General features: G+C 34.7%; 1 pseudogene; it reads right to left on the reverse strand.

Annotated features, from left to right (window-relative positions):
• Positions 1 to 297: 297 nt before the first annotated feature.
• On the reverse strand, positions 298 to 21,023 carry LOC100619389 (mortality factor 4-like protein 1; annotated as a pseudogene).
• Between the last annotated feature and the right edge of the window lie 3,335 nt (positions 21,024 to 24,358).

The raw sequence follows: 24,358 nt of genomic DNA on the forward strand, positions 1-24,358 counted from the left end.
TCAAAGGAACAAAACCACCAGAATTCAAGCAGCTTTGTCAAATAGACTGAAACATCCTATATTCAGCATATCACTCTCCATGTCTGTTCTTACACACTGGCAGCAACTCTGAAAGAGAAGGAAGGGCTGAAGCACCTCCCTATGTACTTTCTATTTCAAACAAAACAGACTTATTTAAACATCAGTCATGTTTACATAAACACAAATTTAAAGTACAATATATGTGCAAGGAAGGGACTAATAGAACAGATAGATAGGTTAACAGACACCCCAAAAGAACAAAAAGCATCCACCTCCTTAGACAACCTCATAGTCACTGGTGCTAAAAAGCACTAAAGAATTTTTCACCAAATATTTTAAGACATTATGCAAATAGTTTAACAACCGAGCCAAACTCTTCTCATCAATGGGAGTCTAGGCCAGCATTACTCAAAAACAACTGAAGCAGGTGTGGTGCTCAAAAGACCTGTGACATTGGCATATGGTAGCCTCTCACATTTGTAGTGTACCTGGGTGCCCAGCATGACATTGAAGTACTCTTTGATCGCTGCTATCACTTCATTCATAGCATACTCCTTATCTGTGTTTCCAGGTGATTTCTTGTAACTCATACAATCTTCTAGAATTGAGTCCACGTTCTTCTTGGCAGGAAGATATAAAAGCTGTTTTGTCTGGTAATCATCATCAACAAGCCATGGTATCAGTTCTTTGGGAATCTTCACTTTAATTTCAACTTTGTTCATAAATGTTTTTTTCAATTTCAACTGTTGAATCCATTCCAGCTCTTATCTTTCGAGGTGGTTGAGGTGTCTCACTGGTACTATTACATTTTCCAATTCCAGTTTTCTCTTTGTTCTTTTTAGTTTTCCACACTGATATTGCAGAGGTCTCCAAACACCGAGTGATCCATCTATTCTGAAAAAGTGCTTCAACATTTTTCTGCTGTAGAACAGAAGTCTTGGCTCCACCCCTGGAACTCAATAGTAGGCATTCTTTAACCACCTCCCTGCTTGCTCCTTTGTTAAGCTAAAGTCAATATATAAATTTAAGTCATTACAAATTTCATCCAGAAGACTGAATATTTGGGCTTTATGCCATTCATTCAGTGCCATCTTTAAATAGGAACTTCAAAAGACTTCACACTCTTGAGGAAATTCCTTAAAACTCAGATCCTACTATGGATCTTTAACATGATGGTGGCAAACACTTTTTGTTTTGCCTCACTTAATAATTGGAAGGCCATTTAACATGTTCATTCTCTTACTTAGGAGCTTTCAAAAATTCTACATGATTTTAGATTTCTCACATTGGTATTGCTTATTGTATTTGAGTAAACTGAAATACATAAAAAATGAGAAAAATGATAAAGGATCAGAATAAGAGATGGTCTCAAGAATGCATCAACTAAGAAGAAGATGGGTTGGTTATCTGACAGAATTGATAGATTAGTGATAGACAGCCCACATTTTCTGCTGCATATCCTCGCAATGTCAAAAGAATGAAAGGAAGGCACCCAACATGTTGGGTAAAAATCCTATGGCAAATTTATGGAAGGAACTGGAGAATAGTCATAAAAGATGGGGAGGCATAATTGGGTCACTATCTGCATTTTTTAGGGAATCCTTTGTTGGCAGTGATGTTATACATATATTGAGTATTTTAGTAATAAAAATAAATGTTTTACTTTACAAGTGTTTTCTGCTTGTCATTTTTGCATGTGATTTATGATGTTAATTATTTTCCTAATGTTGAGCCATTATTGTATCCCTGATGTAAATTCAAATTTGTCTTATTAAATAATTTGGGGATATGCATTGCAATAGACTTTTTGGGTAAGATTTTATTTTAATATCTTGTACAGTACTTATTTTTTTTTATTAATATATTTTATTTGATCATTTCCAAGCATTATTCGTTAAAGACATAGATCATTTTCTTTTCCTCCCCCCCCACCCCCCATAGCCGACGCGTAAGTCCACTGGGCATTAGATGTTTTCTTGATTTGAACCCATTGCTTTGTTGATAGTATTTGCATTAGAGTGTTCATTTAGAGTCTGTCCTCTGTCATGTCCCCTCAACCTCTGTATTCAGGCAGTTGCTTTTTCTCGGTGTTTCCACTCCCATAGTTTATCCTTTGCTTATGAATGGTGTTTTTTTCTCCTGGATCCCTGTAAGTTGTTCAGGGACATTACACCGCCACTAATGGAGAAGTCCATTACGTTCGATTATACCACAGTGTATTAGTCTCTGTGTACAATGTTCTCCTGGTTCTGCTCCTCTCGCTCTGCATCACTTCCTGGAGGTTGTTCCAGTCTCCATGGAACTTCTCCACTTTATTATTCCTTTTAGCACAATAGTACTCCATCACCAACATATACCACAGTTTGTTCAGCCATTCCCCAATTGATGGGCATCCCCTCATTTTCCAGTTTTGGGCCACCACAAAGAGCGCAGCTATGAATATTTTTGTACAAGTCTTTGTGTCCATTATCTCTTTGGGGTTGTACAGTACTTATTAATGAAGTCAGTCTACTTATCCCACTCTTATTTGGGCATCAATAATATTTTTAGCTCTTAAAGGTTATTGAGGATAGATTTATTGGAATATAAGTATTAATTGCTTTTTAAAAAATTTCAATATAATTCTTTTTAAAGTGATCTTAACCAGGTACCTTAACTTATTTTTCTTTTTTTGGAATCATTTTGTTAATTTTGATTTCTAATTCCAAGTATAGATTACTTAAAATCTATTTTATGCTTATTACTTCATAGATTTGTGCAGATTTCCTTTAAGCTGTCAATTTTCTCCATATAATTGTAGAAAATAGAATCTTAGACTGGAACTAGATGGGACCTAAAGGATGATCTAGTACTATATTTATTTCTCATAAATGCAGAAATATTGTCAACAGCATTTCCATATAAAATAATAATAATAAAATACAAGAAGCAATAGTAAGAAAGGAAAATTTCATTTACTATAACTACAAAATGCATAAAATATTTTGGGATAGACCAAACAAAGTACACAAAAGTTTTATCTAGATTCCATTATAAAGCATTACTTAAAGAAATAAGAATAATTCAAATAGAAACAGAAATATTCAGTACACATGCCTAGGCTTTGTCAATATCATAAAAAATCATAATATTGCCAAATAGATAAATACTTTAATACTGGCCCAATTAAGTTTCTCATGTAACACTTTATAGAGCCTGATAAAATAATAGCAAAGTTGATTTGGAAAAACAAAGATGAAAAAAATAGGGATAAAGGAGGAATAAATTCTATAGATTTTAAAACTATATTATAAAGCAGCAGCCATCAAAACTATTTAGTTTTGTTTTAAAAAAAATAGAGAGTTCAATGGAACAGACTTAACTAGAGAGAATCAAAAAGAATAGAACTTAATTACTCATTGTTTGATAAATTGGAAAGCATAAATTACTTAGGGAAAACGTTTCTTATTTAATTAAAACAGATAAGAAAACTGAAAAGCAGACTGACAGAAATTAGACTCAGACCAACACTTTACACCATATTCTGTAATACATTCCAAATAGATATTCAACCTTAATATTAAGGATTATACTATTGGAATTATGAGAAACAGATTATGTACATTTCATATCTATGCAGAGGAAAGGTATTCATAATGAAATAAGAAATGAAAGCAATTAAAAAATTAAATCAATAACTTGAATCACTTGACACTGAAAAGCGGTTATGCAGATAAAAGTAATACCCCAGCATAAAAAGGAAGTGGTCAAATGGAATAAAATCCTCTGATCAATTAGATTTGGTATCAAAAATAAACAATAAAAAATCAATCTATATCTATAATAGTCATTCTTCAGTAGGTAAGTAGTGAAAAGACATGAACTAGCAGTACTCAAAAAGAATTGCAAAGTGTTTAAGACTACATGAAAAATGCTCAAAATTACTAATAAGAACAATACAGATAAAAACAACTTTGAAGTTTCATGCTACACCATGAAAATGAGCAAAAATGACAAAGAATGTCAAATAATCAGAGTGTAGGGGTTGGGGATGCTAGATACTCCTATTCATTTTTGATTGAGTTGTATAATTATACAACCATTTTGGAAAGCAATTTGAAATTATGCATATAAAATAACTAAAATATCCATAAAATTTGAACCAGAGACTCCATAACTAGGCTTATGTCCTATGGAAGCCATCAATAAGAAAAAAAATCCCATCTCCACCAAATTATTTATAGCAGTTCTTTGTGATAGTTAAGAATTGGAAACATAGTTGATACCCATTAACTGGGGAATGAATAAACAAATTGTGATACAGGAATGTAATGGAATATTACTATGCTATAAAAAATGATGTGTGTGTTGATTACAGAGACCCTAGAAAGACCTATATCAATGATGGCAAACCTTTTAGAGAAGGAGTGCTAGGTCTTGCCCCCAACCCTCCCCCATACCAAGTGCCAGGTTTGCCTCCCCCTTTACTCTATACAGGGGACAGAGAAAGTACTCTCATTGGGCTGCTGGGTAGAGGAGTGGGTAAAGCGAGGAATGTCCTCAGCAAGTGTAAAGAGGAAGAGGGGAGTGCCCTAAGATTTTTGCTACCCTCCAGCTCTGCTGCCTGTGAACCTATAACCTTACTCTCTGTGCACTCCCATTGGGTTGCTGGGCAGAGAGGCAAGTGATGTGAAAAAATTCACCAGGCATGGTAGAGAGGGGCAGGGGAGCAGCGCCACTGAGTTCTCTGCCTTTCTAGTAATGAACTCTGTTAGTGGGCGGTTGTTGGCAGGTAGGAGTGTGGTCATGTTCCCACAGAGAGTGCTCTGAGTGCCATCTTTGGCACCCATGCTATAGATTCACCATCACTAATCTATATGAACTGATACAGAATAAATTAAGCAGAGGCAAATATATATATATATATATATATATATATATATATATATATATTTACATAGAAATCAATAACATAAGTTAAAAGAACAACAATACACCAAAAAATCAGAAGTAAATGTAACAAAATTGAAAAGTTCAGGTAGGACTTGATTAAAGAGAGGTTGGAGGACACACACAAACCATCCCTTTGTAAAGGTGGAAGGTTCACATGTATTATATAATGTACATGTTCTCAGATTTTTCTTTTTTTCCCTTTTTTTCCTTTTTTTAAAACCCTTACCTTCCATCTTAGAATCAGTATTGTGTATTGGTTCTAAGGCAGAAGAGTGTTAAGGGTTAGGCAATGGAGGTTAAGTAACTTGCCCAGGGTCACACAGCTGGGAAGTATCTGAGGTCAGATTTGAACCTAGGACCTCCTGTCTGTAGGTCTAGCTCTCAATCCACTGAGCCACCCAGCTGCCCCCTAGACTATTTCAACATAAAGAACCATTTTGCTGATTTATTTTGCCCCATTCTAACATAGTAATATTTGTTATATGGGATGTCTTTCAGGAAGGGGAAAGATATTTAACTATGATATATAGTTAACAGAAGTTAAACAGAAGACTCGATAATGCCTAGAGAAAAAAATATATAGAAATGTGACATTTTAGCTTTTATTTCACTTTTAAAGATATCTCATCAATGCTGTTGGCTTTATCTCTTCTCCTTTCCACATACATGCAGAAAGTATTCATAAAATAGACATCACTGCTGTGCCATTCCACAAATACTGAGAAAGAAATTTGTTGCTAATATAGTGTTAGACCTCTACTTAGCAAAAATAATAATTTTTAATAGCTTTTAGCTATTCAAATCAAAGAATATAACTTCCTTCCTTCAATGGTACTTCTGAGGTTACTGGACTTCTTTCTTCAGGATAATCAGTATGCAAGATTAATGTTGCATAATCTTAAATTATCTTTAACTGAGTTGTGGAAGGGCAAAAAGAAAAATGGGTGGGAGAATGTATTTCTTTTTCAAGTAGTCAACATCTGTTGGTTCCATATAAACAATGTCTTTTAGGCAAATTCATTTTGCTATTATTCCTAAAAAATTTTCCCTAAAATCATTGGCATGAAAGTATGTCTGGGTGTTTGGAACTGACCTTGGTATATGAGAGACTGTGAAGAAATACATATCAGGGTATTCAGCATTTCTCATCAACTTTGTTCCTTTTCTGTGCAAAGAAACCAAGAATCCTTGGATAGGAATCCATGGTAATTTTTCAGGCTTATATAAGGGGAGAAATTTCTTGATTATATATATTATCTCCTTTGTCAGAAAGTCAGTCAACATACATGTATTTAGGACCTACTTTGTACTAGGCAATACTCTAAGTGTTGAAGATACACAGAAATACAAAGAAAAGAAGTCTGTTTTCTTAAGGAGCTCCTAATCTAATAGGCGAAACAGCTGTATACACATAAGACAGTATATCTTTCACATAACTGTCAAAGTGTGTTCCTAATAAAACAATTCTGATCACATCACTCCTTTATGCAAAGGCCGTCAGTAGCTCTGTACTGTCTATTAAATAAAATTCAGAATTATTAGGCTGGCATTCAAGAGTGTCTACACTAGAGTTCCAATTTATTTTTATTAAAGGTATTTTATTTTACCAATTACATATAATAGAAATTTTCCACATAAGTTTCCTCAAATTATGACATCCAAATTATCTCCCTACCTCCCTTCCCTCACCCTTCCCAGCAATGGGAAGCAATTTTATCTGGATTATACAAGCTTTATCATGCAAAACCTATTTCCATATTTTTCATTGTTGCCATATTGTTTTCCAGTTTTCTCAGCAGTAGGAGAATACTCATATAAAATCAAAACTCCAAAATAAAACCCCAAACAAATTAAAGTGTAAAATATTATGCTTTCATCTACATTCTTACTCCAACAGTTTTTCTCTGGTGATGGATAGCATTCTTTGCCATAAGTCCTTCAGAAATGTTCTGGATCCTTTTATTGCCAAAAGTAGCCAAATCTTTCATAGTTGATCATCTTACCATATTGTAGTTACTTTGTACAATGTTTTCCTGGCTCTGCATGTTTTACTCTGTATCAGTTCACTTATGTCTTTACAGTTCTTTCTGATATCCTGTATTCCATCAACATCACCACCATACACCACAATTTGCTCAACCATTCCCTAATTGATAGGTATTCCCTCCATTTACTATTCTTTGCCACCACATAAAAGACTGCAATAAATATTTTTGTATGAGTAGCTCCTTCCACCTCCATTTAAAAATGTTTTCAAATAGACCAATAGTGATATTATTAGATCAAAAGGTATGCACAGTTTTATAGCCCTTTGGGCATAGTTCTAAATGGTTTTACAGAATGATCCATCATTTCACAAGTCTACAAACAATGCATTAATGTCTCAACTTTGCCACATCCCCTCCAACATTTATCACTTTCCTTTTCCGTCCTATTGGCCAATTTGGTAAGTATGAAGTGGTACTTCAGAGTTGTTTTAGTTTGCATTTCTCTAATCAAGAGTGATTTAGAACACTTTTTCATATGATTATTGATGGCTTTAAATTCTTTATCTGAAAACTGCCTGTTCATACCCTTTCACCATTTGTCAACTGGGCAATGGCTTGTATTCTTATAACTTTGACTTCTCTCTATAATTGAGAAAAGAGACATTTATCAAAGAAATTTACTATAAAAATTTTACTCAGCTTGTTTCTCATAATCTTAGTTATTAGTTTTGTTTTTACAAACCCTTTAAAATTCAATAGTCACAATTATCCATTTTAAATCTTGTAATGTTCTGTCTTATTTAGTCATAAATTCTTCCCTTCTCCAAAGATCTGACAGTTAAACTATTCTATGTTCCTCTAATTTGCTCATGGTATCACCCTTTATATCTAAATCATATATTCATTTTGATCTTATCTTGGCATAGGCTATGAGATATTGGTCTATACCTACTTTCTGTCATACTCTTTTGCAGTTTTCTCAGCAGTAGAGTTCCAGTTTATTTTAAATTATTGTCCTTCACCCACTCTCTGGAGCAGTCAGAGTAGATTATACACTGTTTCACCATATCATCCTGGAAGAGAATAGAATTTTAAAAGGCCAGAAATGTAGTAAAGCACGTTAAATGCCAAACAAAGGACATTATACTTTATCTTGGTAGTAATAGGGAGCCACTGGAGCCTACTGAGCAGGAAAGGGATTCATATAATTTGAAGTCAAGGGCTGTCTTCTATAACCTATGTATCTGTCCTAGGAGCTGGCATAGTGTTCTCTCTGCACACAGCAGATATATATATATATATATATATATATATATATATATATATATATATATATATATATATATATATATATATATATATATATATATATATATATATATATATCTTTAGCTATCTTGTCATCAGCAGTATCATACCACCATTACAAATCATTACAAAATCTAGAACTGATTTTTGGCCATGCCCCACTGTGAAAGTCACAAAGTGAAGGAATTAATAATTTTTTCTGGCATTGCAAATGCATAAGTGATGTGCTTTCTCCCCTATTATTTCTTGACACATTAGTATAATAAAGACAATTCCTGAAGAAGGATAGTTCCATGCTTGTTAAAGAACTAAAAATAAGAGGTTAAGTAGGAGGGACACTTCAGTGAAATGTAGACCTGGGAATGTTATGTCCCATTGTTGTGTATTTTTATTTCGTTTGAGTTCCTATTAGTGTTTTGATATTAAATGAATTTCTGAAACCCCTAAACTCTCCTTTTCCAAAACTATCTTTTGGATACACATACATACTTATATAGATATTAGTGACTATAGATATACATATACATATTTATACATATACATTTATGTAATTTTTGCATAAATATGTAATTCACTAATATATGCAATTTTTATCTGAACTAAAGATTTCATTAGTACTGGGAATATCCAATAAGCAAATTCTATCAATGTAGATTTCTTAACTTCTTCCTAATTTAGAATTAAAAAAAAAGGTAATTTAAAAATTATCTTGGGCACTTAAGTTACTTGCCTTTGGTCACTCAGCTACTATGTGTCAGAGGCAAGACTAGAACCTGATTCTTTTGGCCCCAAGGCTAATCCTTTTTCTATTATGTGAATATACCTCTCTCACTTATTCATAACCTTACCCTGAAGTTTATCCAGTATTGCATTTTCCATGAAAAATAACAAAAACAAAACTTTTATTCTGTTGGAAGAATGGAGAGTAGGGGAAGGGGTGACTTGATCATGAGAAGAAACTGCAGCTTACTTTGTGTGTTGGTTGACTTTCTGTTTGTGAGATATATAGTCAGCATTTCTAATGAATCTGCTCGAAGCGGCTGGAATATTATGATTTATAGCACCTTCCCACTCTCTATCATAGCATTTTATTAGATGGATGGGAAGCTGGTAGTAATGAGGTTAGGAATGAGAAAACATCCATCAAGCCCTGCTACATCTTCTCAGGAAAGACAACACACTATCTCATATGTCACAGGCAGTGATCTAGGTCACGATGATATAAAATGCGTGATTAAAACCAAGCATTTGACACTAGATAATAGGCATCTAGTTAAAAAATAGCTCTAGTGTTCCTGACTTTTAATTAAACCCAACTCGTAAATATGCACTGTGGTAAATATACTGCAGAATGGGGCTTGTTTATATTCCACCACATAACAATTACCTCCAGAATGGGTCCTTTATTTCACTACATGGTGTTATTAGGCAGGAGATAGACTAAAATACAAATGTTAAAACCAGTGATGTTGGGCTGGCATGCGACAGTGATACCATCTCCTCAGATCCATTTCCCCCCTCCCTTCTTTCCTCTTTTTTTTATTCCTCCCTCCACCAATATCCTTTCTCACCCTTACCACTATAGTTATCAATCTAAGATAAAGCCTCTTTAATCATTTTTAGCAGTCTCTCATGGTATTTTTGATCACACAATAAAGACTCGGAGAGATAGGACCTCTTAAATACCTAACCTTGGAATTCAATGGATCTGTCCTAATAGCAAGCTTACTTTTCAACATGGGATTTATTTCATAAGAAACTTTTATATTGGATCCAGGACAGGAGTTCTGACAGAAAATGGTGTTAGGAAATTGAATGTGTTAATGAAGCATATTACTCCCCTTATTATCTTTTCTTTGGTAATGATTGGGAAGCAGGATAGCACAATGGAAAGAAAACGGACTGGTAGGCTTTATTAGTGTTCTGATTCTTCTAATAGCTTGCTATATGATCTTAGGCAAGTCATTTCAATTCCTTGGGCCTCAAATTCCTCATCTATAATTGAGAAGTTTGGCGTTTAATTTTCAAATATCATTTTTAGCACTATAAGCAATCATTTCTATTGAAGTACATATGATTCTTTGTTTTTAATGTTTCCCCTTCTAATTTTTAAAATAATGCCACCTTTTTTCTTTTCCCAAACAATGACCATGTGGCATTCATTATCATTGTTCCCTATTCTACCTTGTTAGGAAGGTACCATGATATTGCAAGTCAAGTCAACAGCCATTTACTAAATACTTTGTGCACTGAACTAATTAATTCCTAGAAATATAAATACAAACAGAAAGACAGTCCATGCCACCAAGGATCTTTCATTCTAATTTATTTCAATTCTAATTTCTAATGAAAAAACAACACATGAAAAGAGACTGAAAAATATGGGGAGAAGAGATGAAGTTACCCAGCATGAAGATATGGTAGAGAAAGCCAGACTTTAGGAGAAGACTGAAGATATGGCTAGCCTGGACTTCACTCTTAAAACAGAGATTCTGGGAAGAGCCAGACTATCATATATAATGGAAATTTGTGTGAAGTTCAAGAGTGGAGTCAGGATAAAGAGGTTTCTGTGGCACAGTAGATAAAGTCTGTGAGTCTGTAAGAGCAACCTGGAGAGTGATGTTGCAGAAAGGGTACAGAACATGGAATAAGAACAACCTCATTTGAGTCCTAGCTTCATCACTTGCTAGTAGGGTGACTGAGGACATTCTCTGAATTTTTGTCCCTGCCCTTGCAAGTAAAAATACTTACACTACCTACTCGGAGCTTTGTTGAAAAGATAAAAAGAGAGAATATCTATAAAACATTTAAAAATACAAAGTACTCTGCAAATGAAGGTTATAATTAGAGCTCTGTATTAATAGAACTTCTCTTCTTTGGCAGTGATCTTAAGTGGATAATTTTACTTTTCCACAAGGACAAAGACTGGCTTAAGAAATATTCTTATCTTTTTTATTTTTAATTTATTTTCCAGTTTATGCTAGCACAATGCTCAATAATCTTTTTCGGACATGTTTTGATCCATGTTTTCTCCCTTCCTCCCATCCTTTCCCTCTCTCCAAAACAGAAGGTAAAATGATAGGTTGTCATTATGTAATGCATATTTCAATGTTCATCATATTGTGAAAGAAGACATATATGGCTTACACTAGAGAAAAATTCAGAGGAAATAATATGAAGAATGATATGCTTCAATCTGCATTCAGATTTTGTCAGTTCTTTCTGTAGCAATATATTTTTTTTATCATGAATCCTATGGACTTGTCCTGGATCCTTGCCTAGCTTATAACAGTTAAGCCATTCACAGATGATCATTGTACTTTATTGCTATTACATATAACATTCACAACATTCTCCTGGTTCTTCTCACTTCACTTTGCATCACTTCATATAAGTCTTCCCAGGTTTTTTTTTTTTTGTGATCATCTTGTTTGTAATTTCTTATGGTACAATAGAATTCCATTACAAATCCTCTGAGATTGTTACTCCTGCTTTTTTAAATTTTGGTTGAGGCATAGTAGATTCTGTTTTAGCCCTTTACTTTTACTCTGTGTGTGTCCTCCTTGCTTTAAATGTTTGGGGTTTTTTGTTTTTGTAGATAGCATATTGTGGGATTCTGACTTTTAATCTATTCTGCTATCCTCTTCCATTTTCATCCCATTCACATACATAGTTATAATCACTAATTGTGCGTTTCCCTCTATCTTCATCTTTTCTCTATTCATAAACATTTTTTCTGACTACTGTCTCCCTGAGTTCACCCTCCCTTTTGCCCATCTCACCCTTACACCCCCTCTCTTTTTTATTTCCCTATAAATCAAGATGGTTTTCTATAGTTAACTGCATGTGGATGTTATTCCCACTTTGTGCCAATTCTGATGAAAGGTTCAAACATTGCCCAGCAACCCCCATTTTCCCTTCTACTGTGGTGCTCCTTACTCACTTCCTCATGTGAGATAATTTACCATCATTTTTGTCTCCTTTTCTCTTTCCCCAGTGTATTCCTCTTTCTTGTCCCTTGATTTAATTTATTTTTGGGGGGGTATTTTTATTTTCTTGGACATCATCCCATCATATTGAACTCACTCCCTGCTCTATGTCTATGTGTTTTCCTATTCACTGCCATAATAATGATAACATTATGAATTATCTTCCATATCTTAAGTATCCTAAATAAGTACCTTAGGGACTTTAAGTACCATAGATATCTTAAGTATTTTAGTTATCACCCTATGTAATAATGCAATTAGTTTAACCCCATTGTTCTCTTGAGTACCTTAAGTATCTTGTCTTAATATTGCTTGCATCATAGATATCTTAAGTATCCTAGTTAATACTTTGCCATATAGAAATGTGATCAGCATAATTCCATTAAGTCCCTTGAGATTTTCTTTCCTTTTTACCTTTTTATGCTTCTCTGGAGTGTTGAATTTCATTACTGAATTTTCTTTTCAGCTCTGGTCCTTTTCATCAGGAATTCCTGAAAGTCCTTTATTTCATTCAAAGTGAAATTATCCCCCGAGAATATTATGCTCAGTTTCAGGGGCAAGGTAATTCTTGGTTGTAGTTCAAGAGCTTTTGCCCTGTGAAAAATCATATTCCATTCCTTTCAGTCCCTTAATGTAGAAGCTGTGTAAATCCTGACCATGGCTTTACAATATTTAAATTATTTTTTTCTGCCTCTTTGCAGTATTTTCTCCTTGACTTGTGAGTTCTAGAATTTGGCTAATATAGACCTGAGATTGTTAAATTTTGGGATCTCTTTCAGGCAGTAATCAATGGATTCTTTCCATTTTTATTTCCCCCTCTTTTTGGAGAACATTAGGGGAAGTTCTCCCACATAATTTCTTGCAATATTATATTCAGGCTATTTTTGGGGGGTCCTGACTTTCAGGCAGTTCAGTGATTCTTTGGTTACCTCTCCTGGATCATTTTTATATCTCAGGTGTTTTTCCAGTGAAAGATTTCAGATTTTCTTCTATTTTTAAAATTTTATTATTAGTATTACCTACTTTCTTATGGCACAATTAGCTTCCATTTGTCCAATTCCAATTTTTAGGGAGCATTTTTTTCTTTTAGTCTTTATATTTCCTTTTAAAGAGAGTTATTTTCCTATTTGAGGTTTTGTATTTCTTTTTTTTAAAGAGTGTTTTCTTCAGTGCATTTCTACTCTAAAGTGTTAACGTCTATAATTTTCTTTCCTAATTTTTCTTTTGAGTTTTTTTTTAATCTTTTCCTTCTATCTTAGAATCAATATTGTGAATTGGTACCAAGACAGAAGAGTGATAAGGGCAAGGAAATGGGGGTTAAGTGACTTGCCCAGTGTCACTAGGAAATGTCTGAGGTCAAATTTGAATCCAGGACTTCCTATCTCTAGGGCTGGCTCTCAATCCACTGATCTATCTAACTGTCTTCTGTTATTTCTTTTTTGGTTCTTTTTTAGGAGCTTTTTTAGGGGTTCCCTTTTGCTGAAATGACCTTCCAGATTCAGGCCTTTTCTTTGTCTTTTACTCATTGGGTGTGTGTGGGACTTTTTCATTTTCTTGCCTATGTGTTGAGACTTGGTTCCACTTCTGGGGGGGCAGGGGGGAGTACCGTCCCTGGGTTTCCCTGGGTGCCACATGTGGGAACTTTAGCTGCATTCTGGTCCTCAGCTTCCAGTTCTCCCTGGTTTTGTGAGTACCAGGGTTGTTTCTTCTGTTGAGGGTTCCCCTCTGTGTGCTTGTACCAATCTGATCCTCAAGTTTCTCAGCATGTGCTTGTACCAGGTCACTTCTCACACTGCTGATTCCACTACTCTCAACTGTTATCCCAGTGAGATGGGTCTTTCCTGTTGCCCCTCCCTATGTTTTCTTTGGCTAAAACTCTGCTTCATTCTGTCTTCTGTTGGCTCTGTCACTCCAAATTTTGTTTTGAGGGTTTTTTCCCCTTCCTTTTATAATTGTTTTGAGGTGGGTTTGGATGAGCTCAGAACATTTATTTTTATTCTGCCATCTTGACTGTTGCCCTAAGACACATTCAGTGTAGTTCACTCAATATGTTTCAGCTGTCACAAATTTACTCAGAAACCCCAGTTTCAAAGTCTAGTCTATGTCTTGCTACTTTGTATGATCTTGGGCAAGTTGCCCAAATTGCTCCTCTTGGACCTTGATTTCCTCACTTAAAAAATGGGTAGTGGATTAGGTGATGTTTAAGGATTCTTCAAGTTCTATGATTATGTGATCCATTACAGCAGTTAATATTAGAGCCTATCAGAAAATAAAATTTTTCTCTAACTTAACTCCTCACCAACTTCAGTAGGCTATATCCTCTCTTGTCCTCACTGGGTCTGAAGATCACTTGGAGAAATCATTTGGCAGATCACGTGCCTAAGAGCAAAGGGATTTCTGCTACGAAATAGGAAACCAACCAGCCAATCTCCCAGAGAGTCATGCTTCCCTAGGGGAGGGAGCAAAATATTTCATCCTCAAGAGAGCAGAATGATTTAGTAGCTACAGCTTATAACATTCTGATGGATCAGAAGGATGTATATTTTCTCTAAACTCTGAATTATCTTTTGTAGGAAGTCATGTTTACTATCTCCCCTGTTTTTCATAGATGGGCTAGACCCTTATTTCTCTTTTCCTGTCTACTTTATGTTGAATTTGATGTCCACATTTTGAATGTCACCTTTTACTAAATGTAGACTAATTATATTTATTAAGAGCATTGCTTCACGGTCCTGTTCTGTCTTGTTCATTTATAAGCTATTTTGTAGGGAAGAAGACTTCTTATAGTGTCATTTTTAAAGGTATCATTTTATATGAGCTTTGATACTCAAAAGCATTAGTGTTCTGAGGAAATTGATATATTGCTCTTGATATACTTATAATTAGAGCTCCTTGTCTAATGAGGTAGGCTATTTGATACTCTTGCTCTTTCATTTAAGCTGGGTCCACACAATGCCTTCAGGAAAATATATACTCACAGAGCCAATACAGTAAAAAGCTCAAATTTGCTATTTGGCAACATGTAGACCATAAAAAATGGGAAACATGTCATATAGGCAGGAATTCAACATTTTCACTTAATTTACTTGTAAATCTTTCACTAGATTCCTACTCAGCTATCTCATGAGGGTGTGGAGGAAAGAGTTACTTCTCTGAAGTGATATTAGAAGACTTTAAATTGTAGCAAGTTCCATTAGTGCTTCAGGTATGACTCCTGGAATAGATTCTCTGTCTGCTGTATGAGGAAAAGCCTAGGTTAGAAGTCAGGTTCATCTCCAGAGGGCTAGTCACCACATGGAAATTGTTTTTTGGGCCAGCAGCTTAATAAACCATCAACAAAGACATGGAGACATAGGAATCTTTTTTACAAGGAGGGTGGACCCATATGAATGAAATGAAATAATTCTTGAAGTATTAAAAAATACTCATTAATGTTTCTTGGCTGCCTAATAACTTCCTAATGGATATGATTTTTTTCAATCATTTAATGTCTAGCTTAAAAATTACTGGACTGGATGATTCCAGTTGATTTGATTTCTCTTTGTAAGAGAGCATCAAGGAAAGAAAATATTAAGAAAGGGGAAAAAAAGACTGGCAAAAATATGTAAATGTAGTTGAGGTTTATTCTCCTAGAGTATTAAAGTAGTGACATTGAAGAGCTTAGATCATTTACCTTGGGAGAAAAAGAAAACACCAATTTAGTCTTAAAAAGAGGGCAGTGGTATGAGAGAAGTCCATCTATTATTAGTGGAAAGAGACAACCAAATCCCTTTCTTTAAAAAAAAAATTCTTGGATGAAGTTTATAAGGGAAGCTCATGAAGAGGCAAGAATATATAAAACCTAAAAGTTAAATATAGAAATCAGCAGCTACAAGCTCTAATCTTGACTTATTGTATACTTTGGTAGGATTACTTACTCTCTTTTCAGTTTTTCTCATTATAAAATCAGGATGAAAATTAGTGGTATCTTTGACAGGAACATATATATATATATATATATATATATATATATATATATATATATATATATATAAATACTTGAAGGTTTAGTGATTGTCCTAAACATGGTAATCTCATAATTAGGGAACTTTCTCAAATGAGGATAGATTCCAAAACATTTCTATTATAGGTGATAAAGCCTTGAGAGTTACATGGATCACCTTGAGGTTAAATGACAACTATTCAGTTAATAAGTCTGAGAGGCAGGATGTGTAATTACAGTTTTCTCAGCCAATCGACTATGCCAAACAAGAAGAATGTAGTAAAAAACAATGAATTCTGAGCAGAGGTGTTATAGTATTTGAAGGGTTAAAATAGCATATGTGTTGCTCTTCATAATCTTTTATAACCTTCCTCTTACCTAGTGACCCCAAATAGATTTGTCTTATATATAGGACCTACTCAATTCAACTCAATAAACATTTATTAAAGACCTACCATCTTCCAGGCACTATACTAAGTGCTAGAGATACAAATAAGGAAAAACAAAATCGGTCTCTCTGTTCTCAAGGACAATATAGTCTAGACTTCCCCTATTAGGGAGAAAACAATAAGTAAAAGGTAGATGAAAAAATGGGTATGGGGGGCACCAGAGAGTATGTTTTGTGGAGTCAAAATGAGCAGAGTGGTTATTGAAAAGTGGAGAGTTGTTCTTTTAGAAAGTTAAACAAACAAACAAATAAACCAGGTTTGAGAGGCTAGGTGGTGAATTGTTTGAGAAAAGGAGTTCTGAGGTACAGTAAAGAGAAAGCTGATTAGGAGTCTGTACTAAGTATGGCACCAATTTAGTGAACTCTCTACAGCTGGAGGCCACTGAATTGTCATGGGAGGAACAACCTAGATTGGATAATAAGTGGAGCAGATCCTGCACTGATTAATAATGAGATTGAATCTATAAGTAATCACTGATATTTTTTTTTTGTGGGAGTGATAAGGAGTCTCTCAACGGATAGAGAAAAAAAGGAAAAAAAATCCATTTGGCAGTGAGTACTTTAGATAGTATCAACTGTCAATGACAGAGCTGCTGAATAATTATTTTTCCATTTATTTTTTTATATTATAGTAATATTAGGAACTGATGTATGAGATACCGAACAAAGCAGAGGCTGCTTGCTTGTTATACCATCTTTGTTTGGACAGGAATAACATGTAGCTGATAGTGGGATGACTATGTTAAAATGGGTGAATGCTCTATTCTAGTTCCATCATTTATTTCCATTGTAAACTAATCTATGTTTATAATGTCAGATACTCAAGGGCTTTTATTATTATTGTGTAAAATTATTTTGCCTTTTGTCAAAAAGGAATAGACTATTCTCCCCACCAAAAAAAGGATCTACTTTAACAAGTTCTTTGAAAGTAGAAATTTTTTTTCCAGTTTCAACATTATTTTTCCTCAGGGAAAGCATACTTTTTTATTCTCTTCTATTGGTAACCCTAAGTGTTACCCTGGTCTCAAAAAGTGACTATTACCATTCCATGAGATTAAGAGTATAGATTTAGAATTCATCTGGTTCAAGTTACCATTGTACAGATGAGGAAACTGAACCTCGAAGAGTTTAGGTGATTTGCCTAAAGTCACATAGAGAGCAAGAGGCAGAGCGAAGATTTGAACTCAGCTCCCATGACTCCAATTTCAGCACTCTTCCCTCCCTGTTAAAAATTCTTCTCTAAGTGAATGGCGATTTTTTTTTTCAAGAAAAGACTGTATAAAACTCCAAATTGTGCCCTCAGTGGCAGTTTTATAGATTATAGCTTAAAAGATCTAACATCTAGAGTGAACTAAATAAGACTGAGAGGGTCCTGAAGAGACCATCTTGGGCCAGGGGAATGAATGCTGGATCTGGAATCGAGGACCTAGGTATATCTGTTTGACTTTCTAGGATCATAGATTTAGAGCTAAAATCAACCTCAGAAGTTATCTCCGAGACCATTAGATGTACATCTGGCAGGAACTTCAGATCTAATCCAATAGCCTCATTTTACAGGTGAGGAAACTTAACTGGTTAAGGCTACATAGCTAGCAAGTGTCAGAGGCAAGGTTTGAACCCAGGTCCTTTGACTCCAGAGCCAGTATACTTTTTTCTATACCACCTGGGGAAGTCACTTAACATCCTTGAGCCTCAGCGCTCTCTTCTAAAATGAGAGGGATGGACTGAATAGATATTTTTGAAGGATACCTTTCAACTTTTTATTTATGATCCTACTAGGTTTTTATAAAAGGTATTCTACTACTAAAGCCACACAACTGTCAAAACTTACTGTGATATAACCAATCAGTCAATCAATAAACATTTATTCAGTACCTGACACCTTGCTTAGCATTGGGCTTTAAAGAAAGTAAAAACCACCTCTCTTGGGAGAGGAAGTTAAAAAGATATCCAAGTACACATTTGACTCAGATAAGGAAGAGGCAGTTTTAGTATCACATAGCAAGGGAATATTAAGCAATAAAGGCTCATAGAATGATTAAAAGCATGTGATAAGTGTTTAGTAAATGCAAGTCAACAAACTATTTCAAGACTTCCATGTTTCATCACCTTAACTCCATGAGATGCCACAGTGTCTTGCTGCATTGATTCTTTAATGTAGTTAGTAGATCCTTCAATCTATCCCAGAAAGCACTGAATGTTGAGAAAATAGTATTATACATACTAGGTATTCAACAAATGCTTTTTTGACTTGAAGAACTTAAAGTAACATATAAATGAGCAGAAAATGTTTCTGAGAAGGTAAGATGAAGGAACAAAGAGAGTTAATGTAATTGTCTGACATTCATCACCAACCAACCAACCAACCAACCAATTAACAATACTTGCTGGGCACATAAATATGTGCCAGACTGGACTTTAAAAAGCCGGGTAGTTAAAAATTAACCAAAAACAGTTCCTGCTCTCAAGGACCTTATGGTCTAATGGGGGATATAACTTATATAAATCAAAACATATAAGATTAATAAATAATAGATAGAAAATATAAACCAAAGTACCTGCAGCCTGTACTTTTCAAGATAACAAAGAACTAGAAATAATGTAAATGCCCATCAATTGGAAAATGGTTTAATAACTTATATTACATAATATAATAGATGATTACTATGATGTAAGAAATGGCAAACATGATGAATACAAATGCAGAGAAGTATGAAAAAACATATGAATTGGTATGGAATAAAGCATACAGAACAAGAAATATAGGTATTTACATATGTAACATATGTTTACACACATGTATATCTAATGTACAATACATAGTTATGGAATATATACACATATGTGTATTTGTATATTTATATACGTATATATATATATATATATATATATATATATATATATATACACACACACACAGACATAGAATGATTACAATAGTGGAAATGGAAGGAAAGACCACAAAACAATTGAATGTGAATGTTGGAAAATTATAAAGAACAAGCTTAGCCCCCCAAAAGAGTTATGAGAAACCACTTTTCCTTCACTTTTGAAGTTATAGAAAGTTTCATGTGTTTGAAATGTTGATTATAATATCAGATTTTTTTTTTGATATATTGAAATTGCAGGATTTTTTCTTTTTTTTCTTTTAATGTTTGTCATAAGGACCAATTTTCTGAGGGAGTCATGAATAGTGACACAGGAAGAAATCTAGGGGATGTAAAGAAAAAATATATAAAAATTTATTTTTTAAAAGAGTAGATAATAGTTAACTTTATGATGTCACTAATAGCTTGAGCAACCAGGAAAGACTTCCTGAAGGAAGTGGCACTTCAGCTGACAAATAAAAGAAACCAAGGATTATATGAGGTAAAGTTTGGGAAGAAGAAAGCAGTCAGGTATGGGCAACAGACAGGGTAAAGACACACATGAGGAGAAGTGTTGTGTGTGAGAAGTCCAATATGATGGGATTCTAGAGTGCATGGAAGGAAGAGAGGAAGGTGCCAAAATTGTTAAGAATTTTAAATGCCAAACAAATAACTTTATATTTGATCCTGGAAATAATTAGAAGTCAAAAGTTTACTGAGTGGGGAAGGAGGTTCAGAAATTTTTTTTAACTTTATTAGTCTAAATGACTTCATATTATTTTAAGTGGTTATGAAATCTTGAGTGAATTATTACTGTAGGCTTAGATAACACCGGGTTGGGATGGGAAAACATGCAGCATTAGGCATAGTGAGCATGAGAAATAAATGTGGTTTTGAAAGAAATGTGTGTTCCAACTTCCTATTCACAGAGGACTCTGGCAGGAGTCTTAGCCACCTCTGACAGGCATGATCTTGACAGATCTATAGGCAGGTTAATAGGGTAAGTGAGGTGTTCTTGACTTAATATGGGACAAGAAAAGTTCCAGAGAAAGAATAGAAACATTGTGAGCAGGAATTCAGAGGTCTACTTACTGCCTCTATGACCCTCATCACCAGAGTGATTTATGATGTTGAGTTAGATTATCCAACCATTTTTTAGAGGAATACATTACATGCCTCTATTACTATGATAATATGCCGGCAAGCTATGGTGGGCATTGAATGCTTTCTCAGCAACATCTTTTACACTGTGCCAATTAAGCAGAAGGTGGGAATGTTGGCAGGGGGATTTTAATGCCTCATCTAAAGGTCAACACCTACCAACAGGACAGCATTTACTTTGGACTGGACTGTAAAGTCAGCACTGGGCTTAAGCCCAGTTGCTGTTGGGGGACTTAAATATACAGTTCTCAGAACAAGAGCAGGTGGTGTCAAAGGAGCTGTAGTGGTATTCAAGACCCATCCTGAAATAACTTTACGCTTCTCCATGACCTCATTTTGCCAAGCTGGCTTGCTTACGAGTGTGTTTTGGGTGGTGTTAATGTTTCAGCATTTAGCCATGATAATTTATGGACTGACATGGTATCGTTAACACTGTGTGCAGATTGTACTCAGTAGCCAAGGCATAACTTTTTCCCTCTGTATTTCCTGCAGCTGGCCAGGGTTTTAAAACTAGGATTCAAACTCTCTAGTCAGTTGGTAATTTTAGATGTTTGGTGGGTATGCAATGGGAATTGCAGATGTGGTTAACTATGGATACAACAGAGGCATAGTTCCTTAAAGATTTCATTGTGCCAGGTAGGAGTAGCTAAGGTCAGATAACATCCTGGAACAAGGAAGGAATGATGGTAGGCTTTTTTTTTAAAGGACTCATGAGAGATAGTTAACATAAGGTAAATTATTTGACTTGCGGAAGAAAAGGCTAAGGGGACATTTCAGTAATATTCTTCCAAGTAGGTAAAAGATTCTGAGGCATGAATCTAAATTGAAGGGACACAAGGAGTAGAGCATTGGACCTAATTAGAGTTGAAAGGACTCAAAATTAATTCTCACTTTAGATGTACTACCTGTAAGACCCTGGGTAAATTCTGTGACTTCTCTGCATCTCAGTTTCTCCATTTCAAAAAGGGTTGGATTGAGTGGCCTCTAAGATTCCTTCCAGCTCTTAATTTCAGATTCTATGATATGATTTACTGTATCTTGATACAAATTCCCCTTCCTATCATTTTTGCCTTTGCATGGTTATGTTCTCCATGCTTGAATGCTCGTATTCCTCACTTTTGTTTTTTAGTTTCCCTGGATTCTTTCAATATTCAATGAAATTGAGAGGCAGAGTCAAGATGGCGGCATAGAGGCAGCAAAAGTTCAGACCTCTGAAAACCCTTCCTCACCAATTAAAAACCAAATGCTTCTAGGGAATTGAAAACCATATTTAACAACAGGAAAGAGCTAAGGAACCCTCCCACTGGAATCGAAGTCCAGGATCCAAGATGAAAAGGGAGACCTCATCTCTAATGAAGAGGAAATTAAGGTAATCATCAAAAACTATTATAGCAAGAAGACTCTAGCAAGTGATCTCGAGGGTTATTCATTATGATCAGGTGGGATTTAGACCAAGAATCCAAGGATGGTTCAATATTAGGAAAATCATCCATATAATTGACTATATAAATAAGCAAACCAGCAAAAAACACATGATGATCTCAATAGACACAGAAAAAGCTTTTGACAAAATATAAAACCCATTCCTATTAAAACACTAGAAAGCATAGGAATAGAAGGGTCTTTCCTAAAAATTATAAATAGTATATATCTAAAACCATCAGCCAACATCATCTGCAATGGGGATAAACTAGAAGCCTAACCAATAAGATCAGAAGTGAAACAAGGATGCCCATTATCACCTCTATTATTTAACATTGTACTAGAAACACTAGCAGTAGCAATTAGAGAAGGAAAAGAAATTGAAGGTATTAAAATTGGCAATGAGGAGACCAAGCTATCACTCTTTGCGGATGATATGATGGTCTACTTAAAGAATCCTAGAGATTCAACTAAAAAGCTAGTAGAAATAATCAACAACTAGCAAAGTTGCAGGATACAAAATAAACCCACTTAAGTCATCAGCATTTCTACATATTTCCAACACATCTCAGCAGCAAGAATTAGAAAGAGAAATTCCATTTAAAATCACCCCAGACAATATAAAATACTTAGGAATCTATCTGCCGAGACAAACACAGGAACTATATGAACACAACTACAAAACACTCTCCACACAATTAAAACTAGATCTAAACAATTGGAAAAACATTGACTGCTCATGGGTAGGATGAGCTAACATAATAAAAATGACAATCCTATCAAAATTAATTTACTTATTTAGTGCCATACCCATTGAATTACCAAAAAATATTTTTATTGAATTAAAAAAGAAACATTAGAAAGTTAATTTGGAAAGACAAAAGATCAAGGATATCCAGGGAAATAATGAAAAAAAAAAGCAAAGGAAGGTAGCCTTGCAGTCCCAGATCTCAAACTATACTTTAAAGCAGTGGTCATCAAAATAATATGGTACTGGCTAAGAGACAGAAGGGAGAATCAGTGGAATAGACTTGGGGTAAGTGACCTCAACAAGACTGCCTTTGATGAGCCCCCAAATCCCAGCTTTTGGAATAAAAATCCAGTATTTGATTAAAAAAAACTGCTGGGAAAATTGAAAGACAGTATGGGAGAGATTATGTTTGGATCAACATCTCACACCCTACACCAAGATAAACTCAGAATGGGTGAATGACTTGAATATAAAGAAGGAAACTGTAAGTGAATTAGATTAACCCAGAATAGTATTCATGTCAGATCTTTGGGAAAGGAAAGATTTTAAGACCAAGCAAGAGTTACAAAAAAAAATCATTAAATATAAAATCAATAATTTTGATTACACTAAATTAAAAGGTTGTGTACAAACGAAACCAATGCAACCAAAATTAGAAGGGAAACAACAAATTAGGAAAAAATCTTCATAACAAAAACCTCCGACAAAGGTCTAATTACTCAAATTTATAAAGAGCTAAATCAATTGTACAAAAAATAAAGCCATTCTCCAATTGATAAATGGGCAAGGGACATGAATAGGCAATTCTCAGACATTGAAATCAAAACTATTAATAAGCACATGAAAAGTGTAATAACTCTTATAATCAGAGAGATACAAATTAAAACAACTCTGAGGTATCACCTCACACCTAGCAGATTGACTAACATGACAGCAAAGGAAAGTGATGAATGTTGGAATGAATGAGGCAAAGTTGGGACATCAATGCATTGCTGGTGGAGTTGTGAATTGATCCAACCATTCTATAGGACAATTTGGAACTATGTCCAAAGGGCGATAAAAGACTGTCTGCCCTTTGATCCAGCCATAGTTTGTACTATATACTGCTGAGTTTGTACCCCAAAGAGATAATAAGGAAAAAGACTTGTACAAAAATATTCACAGCTGCACTCTTTGTGGTGGCCAAAAATTGGAAAATGAGGGGATGCCCTTCAATTGGGGAATGGCTGAACAAATTGTGGTATATGTAGGTGATGGAATACTATTGTGCTCAAAGGAATAATAAAGTGGAAGAATTCCATGGGGACTGGAATGACCTCCAGTAATTGATGCAGAGTGAAAGGAGCAGAACCAGGAAAACTTTGTACAGAGACTGATACACTGTGGTACAAGCAAATGTAATGGACTTCTCCATTAGTGACAGTGCAGTGATCCTGAACAACTCGGAGGGATCTAAGAGAAAGAACACTATCCACATTCTGAGGAAAAA

Source organism: Monodelphis domestica, chromosome 7, assembly GCF_027887165.1.
Source record: "Monodelphis domestica isolate mMonDom1 chromosome 7, mMonDom1.pri, whole genome shotgun sequence".
NCBI classification, from domain to species: Eukaryota; Metazoa; Chordata; class Mammalia; order Didelphimorphia; family Didelphidae; genus Monodelphis; species Monodelphis domestica.